This window comes from Varroa jacobsoni, unplaced genomic scaffold, assembly GCF_002532875.2.
Source record: "Varroa jacobsoni isolate VJ856 unplaced genomic scaffold, vjacob_1.0 scaffold_1474, whole genome shotgun sequence".
NCBI classification, from domain to species: Eukaryota; Metazoa; Arthropoda; class Arachnida; order Mesostigmata; family Varroidae; genus Varroa; species Varroa jacobsoni.
The window spans coordinates 234,171-248,369 of record NW_019214376.1 but is presented as its reverse complement, the minus strand read 5'-3'; the positions used below and the strand labels follow the sequence as shown (position 1 = coordinate 248,369).

The window sequence follows — 14,199 nt, the reverse complement described above, 5'->3', positions numbered from 1 at the left end:
CATTAAGCAACTGTCTGGCCAGAGGAAGGCTAGTCAAGTCCGATATGTACCTCGGCTTAGTGTTAACAACACCGTGCAGTCATTTCACGACGTATGAGTCAATGGTAGCAGCAATCACAATTGGAAATCCCTACAAGCTTTTATTAGCCATTGCGACGTAACTATTCAATATGAACATAGCACTAACTGCAACTCGCGGTTTCCCTGTCGACTGGAATGATCTAAGCATTTGAGATCCAGCGATGACAGATAAAGTTCAACCTACGTTCCTGAAATCGCTAGTCGGTTTTTACACTTCATCCCGGAATCTCCTAGTGTATATGTTGGCAGACAATTCATCGTAGAGACATTGAAGACACCTGCAAAACGTTCAATGTGTGCGAAACAGCAGCATCTCGTATCTTCATAGGCAGGCGTAGGTGAAAAGATATGCAAATGGATTCTTCTCTTTTGCACATAGCCACTGACGGCTGACAATGATTGAAGACGCACTAACAGAATAAATTATCATAGAGTAATTAGGTTTTGAGTTTATAAATGTCATCGTCTGGTTTGCAACACGGCAATACAAGAAGCAGGAATGGAAAGCGTATATTTGCAATGAAAATGTTTGCAGATGCTTTTGTAAACATTGTCAGACTAGGTACCGTAAATAAGCTATTGGGCGATGTAGTCAGGCCCACTAGTAGATTTCTAACCTTTTAAGATGCAGTAATTTTTAGCAACGTATATTTATATTAGTATATTTACACGTGTTTTGTTATCTGTATTTACAAGCAAATGCTTGCAAAAATTCCCTCATTAAAAAGCATTAAACCATAAGATATAAGCTTCAAGGCCGATGATACCAAACCAAAGAAGATGCCAGTTAGAAACAGCAGGAAAAGATACGAGATAATGCATAATTTTAATTTCGTTAATTAAACATAAGATGACTGATTTTTGTTTAATTTCTTTGTTTACCGAGTAAAATGGATGGTGCTGCCGAGTTTGTTTACCCGCAGTTTTAGTTTTATTTGCAAATCCACAGGATGTTATGTCATGTACCATAGTTTGAAGATAGGAAGACTAATCTGCTAGTTTAACAACTGGAGTTCATGGGTTCCACAAGCTAAATTGCTCGTCTCGATTTATGAGCAGTTAGTGTGTGAGACACTCAGTGTAACGATTTTATTTATTTTTTATATTTATATTTACAACTAATTTAGTGAGGTTTCAAACACACGCATGTCATCACGACGAGGTGGCCGAGTGGTTAAGGCGTTGGACTGCTAATCCAATGGGCTCTGCCCGCGTGGGTTCGAATCCCATCTTCGTCGAACTTAGTTTTTAAAAAAACAGCGCAGATTAATAATCTGCTCTAACACAAATACATATAGAAAATAATAATAGAAATGTTCACTTGTGAATATGTGAAAACCATATTTAATTTAATGGCAACGATTGGTTAGATAATTTAACTGCTACATAGACTTAATTACTTTTAACGAATCTTAATGCATTAATCAGATGCAAAGATCAGTGGAAGTAAACAAGGGCCCACCGAAAAATATGGAACGTTTGTGTCAGCCAAGGGTTAGTTGTGAGCGAAAAGAAGAACCGAAGCTGCTTGCGCTGCCAAGTTTCAGTGTTGTCACGTTCAGAAAGACATGAAAGGTGTTATTAGTTAAGAGTGCTCATAAATTTTGCGCTCAGTGCCAATCGAGAAAAGCCTCTTTGTTGTACGTTTTCTTGATCGTTTCATTAACTACATAGAAATCAAAAGTCATAATCTTAATCAGTCAAAAAAGAATTTTTACACATCTTAATTAGATTTTGAGATAATTTGTATATTGTGTACAGTTATACTTTTTTACATCAGATTTGGAACTATTAAAAGGAAAAGCTTTTGAGAGTACATAATTAATTTTGCGAGTGGCCATTGGTTATGTAGCGAATCAGAAGTAATTCAATAACTGAAGCATAGATATATATATGAAGTAGCGTGTTTATATTCTGCCTGGTGCAAAGGGAGCCTTAAAATGCTGTGTTCTGAGCGTAACTATCTTATTAGAGTGTAAACGGCTATGTTGCGTGGGACTTTGTTTAAACTTTGTGAAACGAGGTAGTAGAGGTAATCTTTATAATAAACAAATTCTATCAAACATGGTAAGGCCAAAGAAATTAAAAATAAATCAGTAATCTCCCCTGTATTGAGGTGCTCTCCTTCTGAATTATATCATCTTGTATATTTACTAGGTCAATAAGAACGTGATTATTGCGTACCGTACTCTAAAAGAAAAGAAAGCACTCGAAGAAAACGGGGAATTCGAAAGTGACATTTTCCCCTTACTTAAAAAACACGCTCATGGCATTTTACAGTATTTTTGCCGTCGACGAGACGTGGATAAGTGTGTTCCGACTATCAGGAAATCATCACGCGAGAGAATGACATCGAACAGAAGATAATGCGACTCTGGTGGCAGTATCGAATAGACTGAACAGTAAGGTGATGCACAAAATTGCAATAGCTGAGTGGGAAATTCGCTACCACAAGACACTGTGCGAAAGGAAAACGGTTAATGCCACTAGATATCTCTTAAATAGCCCATAGATGATGAGAATAGCTATGGTCATGCAAATCACAAGCACCCAACTATTGAAACACTTCCAGCACGTTGGTTTATCAATAATAAAAAGACGTACATTGAACATATACTCAAATACCTTTATTCTAATCTGCATGATATAGAAGTTCTTCAAATTTTTTGCGTTATAAGTTAATAACATCTTGTTTGCTGAGTTCATGCGTCATCACACGAAAGTTATTGCTTCGCAATTTTCTACTGAGGTTCGGAATGAAGCGGACACTTGAATTAACGCACTTCTTCAGTTTTTTTTTGGAAGAGGATTTTCTATTTGACGAGACCAATTCGTGTAGGCGGCGGACGTATCAAATCAACTTTGTACCCAATCAATGGTCCCAACACGAAGGGTGACTTGAATACGTCCACAGTTTATACCAGCTCAAGATGCATCTTCACTTGATTTGCAGCCTCAGCAGTGGAAAGGCCATTCTTCTTTATATAGCAGTAATTTCTCGATCCCATCTTATGAAAATATGATGAGTATACAAGAGGTTAGAATCGCTACTGGAGATCACGACTTTATTGCCTGGAACAAACATTTATGTAAATACTACGAAGAATTTCGAATTTTTCTGTCTAATTCCATTGACAGTCGATTACCTCGTAGAGCAAATTCGTGAAAAATCTATACGTTGAGATCATTTAAAAAATACATACTCAAGTGCCACAAGCCAGTCACGTATAGACTTATTAGTTATGTTTTTTACTGTTTTTTAAAAACGCTCATCTCAACAAATATTTTAATGGGCTTGGATTACAACTGCCTTTAAAGTGGTAAATTTTCTCAGGTGACTACGAAATTAATCGCGCGTTTAAATATTTGGCAATCATACATTCGGGTGAAATTTGATACTTTTTTTTTATCAAGGGGGCTGTCTGTAACAATACCTACCTTTATCGTACTATTATTAAGTGAGACCCTTAGTACCACAGATAATAACTCGAAGAGCTCCTGGTCTGAGCGTGTCAGTGAAATTTAAAACTATCCACACCTAGGGTAGACTAACATTTAATATCACGAATAAATATGACAGAGAAATAAGTACGTTTAGGTGACTTTTTTGAACTGGAAATTCAAAGCTGCCGAAAATTCTTTTTGATTTTTATTTGTTTGGCCAATACAAATTTTCATTGAGAATTTGCTTAAAATTGTAAAATAAATTAATCTAAGGGTCTAAGCTCATATAGAAGGTTTTACGTTATTTTATTTTTTTAGGTCTACCTTCATCTATGTAAAGATTTCGATACACTGAGAATTGTTTAATTAAACACAAGTAAGCTCTAGCACGACTGCTGCGTTTATTATGCAATGCTTCATATGACACTGACTACAAATGTTCATTGACCTGGTACAAATAATTTGATTAAAGCGTTACCAATATAGAACAACCAGCTCCAAAGAGGGAATTCTCTGTACCAATATGTTGAAATAAGAAAGAACGTACTATGTTAGACTTTTTTTTATGATGATGCGTTTTTAGGCCCTTAGCATATGTTGTATTTGCTCACAGTAACGTTCTCCCTTCCACAATGATTGGTTTGGCTCATTTCGTGAACTAATCCTCATCAAAATCATCCGACTATTATAGGTGTACCGTAACTCTTAAGAGATGTTGGCTTTTGGTGAAGAAGGTAAAGGATCCTTTCAATGACTGCTTTCCAATCGATTCTTAATGTATGCCAATAAACTAGACAATTTGTTTATATATATATATATGTATATTTAAGGTTGTTTTCAGCAAAATTAAAGCTTGTTTTGAGACAATACTAATAAACTAAATAAATTCCATTCCGATCAAAGGCCTTCTGCCATTTTTCTGGTAACACTTTCATCTCATTACTATAGAATTCCTGTGGTTTTTAAGCCAGAAATTGCTCTCATCTCTTTTTATTAAAATAGAAATAGACTGAAGTTTGATGGTGAAATATATGAGCAGTATGGCAGATACATCGAAATTTCCTATTCAACTTCTCTCTATTTTTATCAAGCGGTTAAAGGTGTATATGTTTTAATTGTGGAAGGCGACGCCTTTTCTGTTCTCTAGTTCTGTAATTTTTTTTAGTCGCTCGGCGTAATTGTTGTCTTGTTGATCGCAAAGGTTCTAATCATTCTCGTTGGCAGGTGGCAGCAATAATTTATTCAGCTTTTTCTGGTTCCACGAAACATATAGCGTCGCCTTATTTAGCGTAAATCTAGGTTTTACCACAGATTGGAAGCACACTTCTTTATTTTTCTCTATTCGCCCCTTTATTTATAAAATGAAAGACGGTCAATTTTTTTGCCGAACATCGAGCTTTTTTGTAGTCAACTTTTTTAAGTGACTTAAAAAATACCAAAGCCATGTCTACTTACGTCTCGGCCCTGCTCAACTTACGTAATAATTCCAACAACTTTTTTCGTACTTAGTCGACCACTACGAAGAGCATATTTGACATCGAAATTTTCAGCGGAAAAGCGACAAAATCATCTTAGAGCCGTGTCTCCCAGTAACCTATCTTGACGGTGAACAGCACAAATTTTTTATGGGTGTGGGCAGCATCTGTGCCTTTATCGTAGCAAAACTGTAAGATATAGCGCATTTTTGCAGAATTTCACTTATTTTCAAAACATCTTATCTTGGGTCTGAATAAATCTGTTCCTACAATTTTAAGGCATCTAGTACCGGCAAATCCCGACCCATATAGTAAATGTGACTTTAAAGCCATCCAGCTGAAAGTATAATCAATGCTTTGTCGACAACCCAATAGGCTGGAACAAAACTGATTCGACAATTTTGAGAATTTTCGTTTGATTTTTTCATTTTTATTTCTAGTACCTTTTACGCTCTTGCTACCTTATTAAATGTAATAAATAATCAAACTGTAAAATGATATTTGCCCGCCTGAATTCAGAAATAGACGCCAACAATTACTCCTTACAAAGGTCTGTACAGCAAGTAGCGGTTCTTAATATTAGACTTTACCCGTTAGACTGAGGTTGCTTTTTCCTTTTTACAAAAATGTTAAAGGATGTAAATGAATAAAATTTTTCTAGTAATAAAGAACTTAAAAGGATTTTATTTGCATCACTGTCAAATACAAGTGGTATTTGATCCAATATCGGAAAACTTTGACTTGATTCAAAAGCAGATCACCAATGAGTAACCGAATGCTGTGAACGCATTTTTCTCTGCCTTGTATGCCTTAACTGTACGGATTCTACGTAAAGGGATGCCTGTAAAAAAAGACAGCGATGCTTAGCTAATAGGTTGACAGAACTTCCTCAAATAGAACAGAAAATTGAATGATGCTATCTAAGGAATTTCAGAAGAGCAAAGTAGGTAACGAAACCTTCGAAGGTCAACTATTTCCAAAGGGCTATTCGCTAGATCTGACCAATTAAATCTCTTTTGTAGCCTTGCCATGCATAACACTTATGGTAGCGCTGCGGAGAAGTGTATACACTGAGGCTACTGCCCAGTAATACTGAGAAAAGTCAAAATAACACGAAACAATGTCCAAAGCTTATAGATAGCAATAATAACCGTGTTATCCTCATGTGTGTACACGACCCAGATCAACCAGCCTGACTAGCTACCAAGCTAGTCACCTTCATAACATAGTAAACATGAATTGGTAGCTAACTTGAATTGTTAGTCAGCTTTCCCCTTTTCTCTCCCTCTTCGAGAAAGAAAGAGGGCCCTCGGACCACAGACCACGAAAGAACGAGCGGCAGAGGTCGAGGAGTGAACAAATAAGGACGGAGGACGAAGGAAGAAAAATACGAAGGATCGCAGCGTGTGAATTGTAATAAGGGCATTATCTGCCACTTTGCCTTCTTTTCCCCATCGTTTCTAGTCTTCTGCAGTTTACTCAGTTCCTTGGGGTCTGTCAACGATTTGGCCACCTGGTAGTGACGCAAAGAAAAAATGGCCTCTAAGCCCGCTCTGTGCCATTAAGCTGCCAGAACCGTTTAGGACCAGGAATGAAGAAAAGGACGAGGGAGGACTACAGAGAAGGGACAGGTCTTACGACTTCTTCTGTTAGTCTTGGTATCTAACTGTTTCTGAGAGAATCTGGTGGTTTAATTTGTTAGGATCTATTTTTGTTCTAAACTAGAACAAGCCAACTTAGCTATGCAGCTCTGTCGAAGGTATGCAGGTTAGGCAATCGACGGGAACTACAACGAGGTACAATACATGCGAGAAGTGGCCGACTATAACACCTTTTGTGACACTAGGTTGCGAAAAACGCCATTTAGCACATAATGATTACTATAAAAAAAATTTTTAAAAGTAGTATATGCATTCAGCAACGTTTATTAAACCATAGCGACTTTCAATTAATTTCTATCTAAATTTAAGGTCGGTCCATTCGGGTATATATAGGCGGCGTCACAGTATATAGATTTTTTTTCAATAAAAAAAATCAGTGGTAAAACCAGATTTCATCTTCTACTTTAGGTGGCGATGCTAAACTACTTACGATTATGGGTTGATTAGTAGATAGATCTTCTTTATCTAATTAGTTCCAGTGGTGTATAGCATGCAAGCGTTTATCCACATTCTGATTTGGTTTCAATTACGGATACTACCGCGATGAAGTAAGCGAAAATTTCAAAGCAGGAACGTTGGGTATGAACTCTGACAGCCTGTACCTGCTCTTTAAAAATAAAGGTATTCGGCGATCCGATGCCTCGGACAATTAGACTTTCGACCATAAAAGTTAGCATACACCACACAACAGGTGTGATTGAATAAAAAAAATATTTGCGGTAGCTTTATTTATTTTTTATACTAATCTTTCGATAAATAAGTTATATATAAGGTCTTATATAAGAAAAAGAGGTTACATGGACCAAATTTTCTTAAAGCCATCGTTGAAAATAGCCAATGCCACGGGAACGAAAAAAATATATCCGCATATTCGCCCCAGACCTATCTATTATGAAACCTAAACTTCATTTGGTTTCCTGATAATGTTAATTGAAGAATAAAAAAAAAGAATCGTTGCCCACATAGCCCCAAAAGGTGGGCTTATAAGGGTCAGAGATAAGGTTATACGAATCTTAAATAATTTCGCACAAATAAGTCAAATATTCAACACAATTAAAGGGGAAATGCTATTTTTCCTAGAAAGGCCAGCGATTATTACTAGCGAAGACCATCGTGGTAATTTACTGTCAAGTTTGGCACGCAACAGATCCACTTGAAATTCATATAACCTAAGTACGAGTTGCGAGAAAATTGGTTAGAAAAACGATAACGATATAGAGCAAAATGTTCTACAAAGCCAATTTAACCGCAACCAAGTGGGTAGAAATATTTTGGTGGTGCCGGATGCTGCTATAGATAATTAATCATTTCAGTTTTTGATCGCGATTATCCGCAGTGTGAGGCATACGTTGACAATAATGTCTTGTTCGAACGATGCATTATGTTAACAAAATCGTTAATTTTTTGTAAAAACCACTAAATCTGACATGTTGATGATAACAACGGCATGCAGTACTGCGAACGCGAGAATACGTTGCCCTAGTTTTACTTGACATGTCAACATATAAATACGCATTCTGTAAAGTTATACTCTGGGACAAGTTAGTGCTTTTAGTTACTTTATGAAATGTGCAACGACGGCATCTGGTCGAAATGTGATGGCTTACATAGATCTATCTTAGTTTGGCTTATATAGCACCCAAAGTAGTCATGCAATACTATTCAATATGATGATTTTTAAAGAATATAATTTTCTTTCAACTTGCCGTTAAAATATACCTTTGAGGTAGCCAAAATTGCCGTAAAAAATGGGGTGATTCGTTTGCTTTTTTATTGTTTGATTTGATAAAATTTAAAGAATGATTTAGTTTCCCGATACAGTTCCATCTTTTATGTTTAGTTAAAAAGAAAATACAGTAACACAAATTGTACTAAGTTTTTGAGTTGTTTACACCCGAAAATGAGTACTGAAATTCCAAGTGAACGTTGCTTTACTGGAAAGAACGGAGTGGTCCATATAGGCCCTGTCCCATATAGCCTCGTTTCTCCTTTAGTGTGTTTCTAATCAAATAGTTTGAAGCGGATCCTATTTTTTATTCTATGTCTTACTACTCCATCATACGGGCATACGACCTATAATAATAACTTTCTAATACTTTAGGTCGTTCAGTATGAAAACGTCTAGATAACGTAACCTTCGACTCTTCGAACTTTTTAAGTTCTTTTATTTTTAATCGAAGTATACGCCATTGCTGTCTGTGATGTTCTGCCTTTTAAATCACAATGTGTGTCGCTGTCGGAGATGTCTGGGGACGAGAGTCTTGAAAGATCATTTCGACCTTGTGCTAGCATTTAAATCGGTAAGTGTGCTGGATGATAAAGAGCCTCTAACTGTAACATGCGGATTAAATAGAAATTGTTAATTTCTCACCCATTTCATAAGATCATAACTAGAAACTAGTCGATTTATGAATCACTGCAGTATCTGCTCCCTCGTCAGATTCAGATATCGGTAGTCCTACCTCACAAATGGCACGAATTTTGTATATGTACTCAGTGTAAGAGTAGTTCACTGATCCTGATTGTTTAACATGAACTTTCGTTACGGTTCTCTTGAACTTATTACTTCAAGCCCTATCAACATAATAGAATCTATAAAGCTCTAGTGTGTAGATACTTGCATCAGACCACCAAGCAGGCAACATAGGCTATTGCAGCCGTACATTGGCTTTAAGTTAATTTTTCGCCAGATTGTGCCACCATTCTCACTACTGCCACTATTATATCGCCAGATTATCGTAGCAGATTTTTAACCACAATTATAATCACATAGGCCTTGGCGTCTGCGCAACAACGTAAATACAATACTGGTATTGATCAATTTTATCTCAGTTCTAGTTTAATAATATTGCACCTTTTTCAAAATGTTATTTTACCAAAAAAAAATAACAGTGTGAGTGTTGTTCTAGCTAATCGTTGTGTTCGTTACCGTTGTATCCTGAACACGCGTAGACAATGCTTTGCAAGTACGTATTTTGCTGCCTTGATTTAGATGAACTCGTCCAACTTTGTACAATAACAGATTTGAATTTTTGCAGGAACGTATGAATCCCAACTGAACTTAGTGTATAACTCCGGATAGTTAATGGCTGTGTCGTTACGAACCACTGAGTTCCATAAGCTTTAAGGGAAATTCAGGATCTAACCGACTAACGGCTTATCACTTATCTAATATAAACAAACAGCAGCCGAATAGCAGGTACCAATATTATTAAAAGATATTAGAGTGCAGAAACAACTTTTTTTTTTAAATAATCGAACGATACTCTTGTCGAAGACCATATCAATGTATACTGTAATCTTGTGAACCAGAATGGATATTAAAGTAGCAAAAAAAAAAAAAGAAAAAAGTTCTAATCAAAACTTAATAATTGCTTTCAGTTAATACAATCTAGTTTATTTTACCCCGTTTGTATTTTAGAAAAGGATTCTTAATTAATAGCATGATGCGAGCCTGGAAATATAGAGAGGCGTGTACGATTCTGGTTCAAGTGAATGCAGAACGGTTGTATGTCACTTAGTTGATATTCGCGGTAACCTTTTGATAAGGCAAAAACATACAAATGCTTAATCAACATATGCATGCATTCTGCGTGGCTTTCACTATCAATCTGATCCTTTGGGAATTGTAGATGGCGTCTATACTGTTCCTTCATCCACGCCTCTACATTTGATACCTTAGGTCTCTAGAGCTGCTTTCCAGGCTACTGACCCAAGGGAACTTCTATAGACTGTACTCTTTTGCAATCGATCGCTTTAAGCTATTGTGCACCTGAAGCTATATCGACAAACCGGCCAGTTGGAACCGTGATAGACCCTTTTTGGTTGCTCTCAGTAAACTGTTTCCGACTGGCACTTGCCTGTTCCCGTGACAACTTAGTGGGTAACGCTAATCTTAAGGGCACGTTATGGTCCAGGTTCGACCCAGGGCAGGGCATAGACAGACAGTTCGTTTTCCTCTGGGAGCCAACAGTCTCCTAGAATCGCTACACACGTAAAGCTTGAACTATACGGGCCGGCACTAGGCTAGAAAGTGTGAATTTACGCTTAACGGGCAGTCAGAGGAGCGAATCCTTTCGATAGGACGAATAACAACACCCTTTACGTAGAGAAATGGTATACTGGGGTGTCGAAAGAGGTAGCCTATTCAATTAATCGTCAAATTGTTCGATCTGTTTTTGTTGGCGACATGATTCATGACATTTACATGTCATAACTTATTTACACAAGTTATGAATTCGGAAACAAAGATCGCTATTCCAGATAGGTACGTCTTATTTAGTTGCCTGAACGAAAGCCAAAACGCCGAATACCAAATACTGCTCTAAGTGCCACTTGATGTAAATTACTTTTGATATATTATTATTGTTACAATATACAATGCTATCCGCAAACTGAACGCTAAAACCAACCGCTCCGTTAGGTGGATATTGGTTGGCAATGTAGACTATGTTATGGCAATCCCGCAATTAACCTGGTAAGGTACTCTGTAGACTAATGCTGACATGGGTCAATCAATTTTTCGTATTCGCGCCTTTTTCAGAAAGAAAAACATAGCAAGCGCATTCGTGTGAAGACTATCGATTGCTATGTATGAAACAACACTTGCACGGTAATGATAATAACCGTAACCATTGCCATAAGCAACACGTCTTGTAGGTCTCACTATACGTAAAAGGTGCGAGTATCACTCACTGACTCATCGGACGGAATAGCCAACAAGCGATAGAAAGTAACATGACGTATAGGACTTCGAAACGGGACTGTCGCTCTACAATGTAGCCGAAGCCCACGTTAGGCGATGGGTGCTGAAACCGGATTTAGTTGTGGTGCGGGCTCTCTCCAGGATAACCCCCGTAGTACTACCTCATGTTTCGGAGCCGAAGTGATAGAGTTCATAACCGTGACTGCGCTACCAGGTCTCTGTAATTTTATCTGTAGATGGTACTACCATATATGTACAGGGTGATATACCACAGCCTTCAAAACGTGTAGCTAAGCATGGTTCCTCAGAATGTATTCGCTTCATTGCTGCTCTGTAGAAATCTGAAGCACGGTTGCGCCTGTAACCCTAGAGTGATATTTTTCTTAACGGCGAAATGGTTTTGCTTCGGGTTGTTATCGGCATACGTAGAACGACACTACACGCCACCGTATTACTACGTTATTACATAGCTATCACGATTTTTGTGGAGTATGGGGAAGTCGTCCAGCGGACGCTGTTCTAGCGGAGAACGAGATAGAAAACAAAATGCCTTGCGAAGGGCTTAAAAAACTAGCGGTAACTAAGAAGCTAAAAGCGAGAGCGCAGACGACGATGCCACTGGCCGGAGGAGCGAGTGATACGCGCTTAGGGTGAATAAATTGCGAGCGACGGTAACAAAAGACTGAAGACAGTTCGAAATGTATCGTGACGACTAAGCTTGCTCGCCAAGCTAGCGTGTCCATCGGACACTCGGTTTCTCTTTTGGTCCCTCTTTCCTGATTTGCGCCTTGTGCGCATATGCCTTAATAGTCACTGAACCGTAGCCGACAATGTTACAACTGGAGAGGCCTGCTATTACGAGCGTTCGGCTTTTTATAGCGGTAGGGTTTGTATACAGCAGTTAGAGGCGCATCAGCAGCAGGCTGCCACTTAATAGTGTGAGGATTCGTCGACCCATATGGAGGTCGACCAAGGAAAGCAACAAAGAGTTGGGGGCATTTAAGGTGCTTTTTGCTCAAATATGAGTATAATTTATCGTTTTGAAAAACAATGTCCCTGCTTGCTGTTAAGGAGTAATACCAATACACAAAATGACTATTATTTTAGAAAATGATATAAAAGGCATAGAGGCCTTGACATGTGCACCGTTCGAAACTTTTATGTACGAATAAATGTTACTCGAATTGTACACTGAAATACTTACCCTAATGATGGTATAAAAACCAGGAGGAGCGGCCGAATCAAGACCATCCATAGAGAATCTGAATCCACCAGAATAAACTATCAAAATGCTACTGGATTGGCGATCAATCCGAGTTATAACGCACGTAACCTAAATATTAATTAGTTGGCTGAAACTATTATAGTCAAACCTATTTTATTTATTATAACAATTTATTTATTTTATATATTATTTATGTATTAACAAATTATATATATATATATAACAAAATATTAATTTGGCTTCTTATGTTTTCAGCAACACACATTAAGATACACATTTCTTGTTTTCAGTAAAAATAGTTGATTTTTCCAATATAAATCACTGATGATCTGTCTCCTTAACATCGCCCAAAAAATTTACTTCGGCCTTCATTCTATAGTGTACGCTATTACATTACCAATACCGGACAATGAATCTTTAGTATAACATTGTATACACGATATATAGTCAATAAATCCTGCTTACTTGAATTGTTTCACTAATTTTAAGATAATTAGTTACAGCTGTTAACGGTTCACTAGCTAAGTTTCCGCGTAAAGTAATGCACTGATGATGATTTTAAATTGTGTTATCCATGTCGTGCTACCTGTTTAGAATGTGTTAAGCAACACGCTGGAAATATTAAAAAAAATTACAGAATATCCAAATCTTTACCATTTTTGGTTTCCCCTTTCAGTCAGCTTGCGCGATATTTTTTCGTCGTGGTCCCATTGCTTACTGTTTTAGATTCTGGACTTTCCTCGTTATCAGTCAGGTTTTGGAAATGATTACTCGTTAACTGGTTGGATGTATCACTCTAGCCTTATTGGCAATATATTCTATGGCTGCATTGTCGCTGAACGCGATATAGCCTTTAGGTTGAAACAGACGAAATAGAAAAGCAGTATCTCCTGATGAAGTCAACTGAAATTGAAGGTTAAAATCGAAAGCCCTTCAGAAGGAGTATCACGCTCTGCTTATGCGCGGGTGCCTGCAGTTGGTGCGCGACAAACAAAAATACGCCAGCAAAGCCGGCATGTCAACTCAATGCACAAATAAACAAAAACTCTATACGCTTTATGATTTCCGCAATTTTAGAAGGCATAGAAAAGTGTATCTGTTTTTAACATATCCACACATATAGTAAACCGAGAGCAAGCTGTATTAAATTGGCTCTATCTGGTATCAAAAAGTCATGCTATAAGAAATTGCTGCGTTGCCGGGTTCATGGTAACTCGCAGAATGACAGGGATTCCGATCGGAGACGATTCGATTTAGGAGTTTCCATGGTTTCTGTTCAACTCAAGGGCTGGAAGTTACGTTATCGTTCGTATTTGCTTTGTTTTTCGTGTCCAATGTAATTAGTAATTTAAGAAAACCGCCGTGAAACCGTCTAATAACAAATTAACTTATGTTTGGAAACAAGCATTGTAAAAACAGTGCGTTAGAAAATAACGGTTGAAGGTGACAGAAATATATCCTTGACCTGACCACTTCAATCATGTTTTAAGATGGCCATGAATCGTGGAAGAACGAGCCATTGTCTGTGAGGGCTGAAACGCTTACGTGAGCTTAAGAACTATATTTATTAAAAAAAAAAAGAAAGAGTTCAATGCAACGCAGAATTGT

At 37.5% G+C, this 14,199-nt stretch overlaps 1 long non-coding RNA gene and 1 other non-coding gene across 2 annotated transcripts; both read left to right on the top strand.

Annotated features, from left to right (window-relative positions):
* The first annotated feature begins 1,237 nt into the window (after positions 1–1,237).
* TRNAS-GCU (transfer RNA serine (anticodon GCU)) lies at positions 1,238–1,319 on the top strand. Its single transcript has one exon. It is a non-coding gene; the product is annotated as a tRNA-Ser (tRNA).
* On the top strand, positions 1,267–3,479 carry LOC111270477 (uncharacterized). The gene is made up of 2 exons (XR_002686313.2): positions 1,267–1,721; positions 2,362–3,479. It is a non-coding gene; the product is annotated as an uncharacterized LOC111270477 (long non-coding RNA).
* The last annotated feature ends 10,720 nt before the right edge of the window (positions 3,480–14,199 follow it).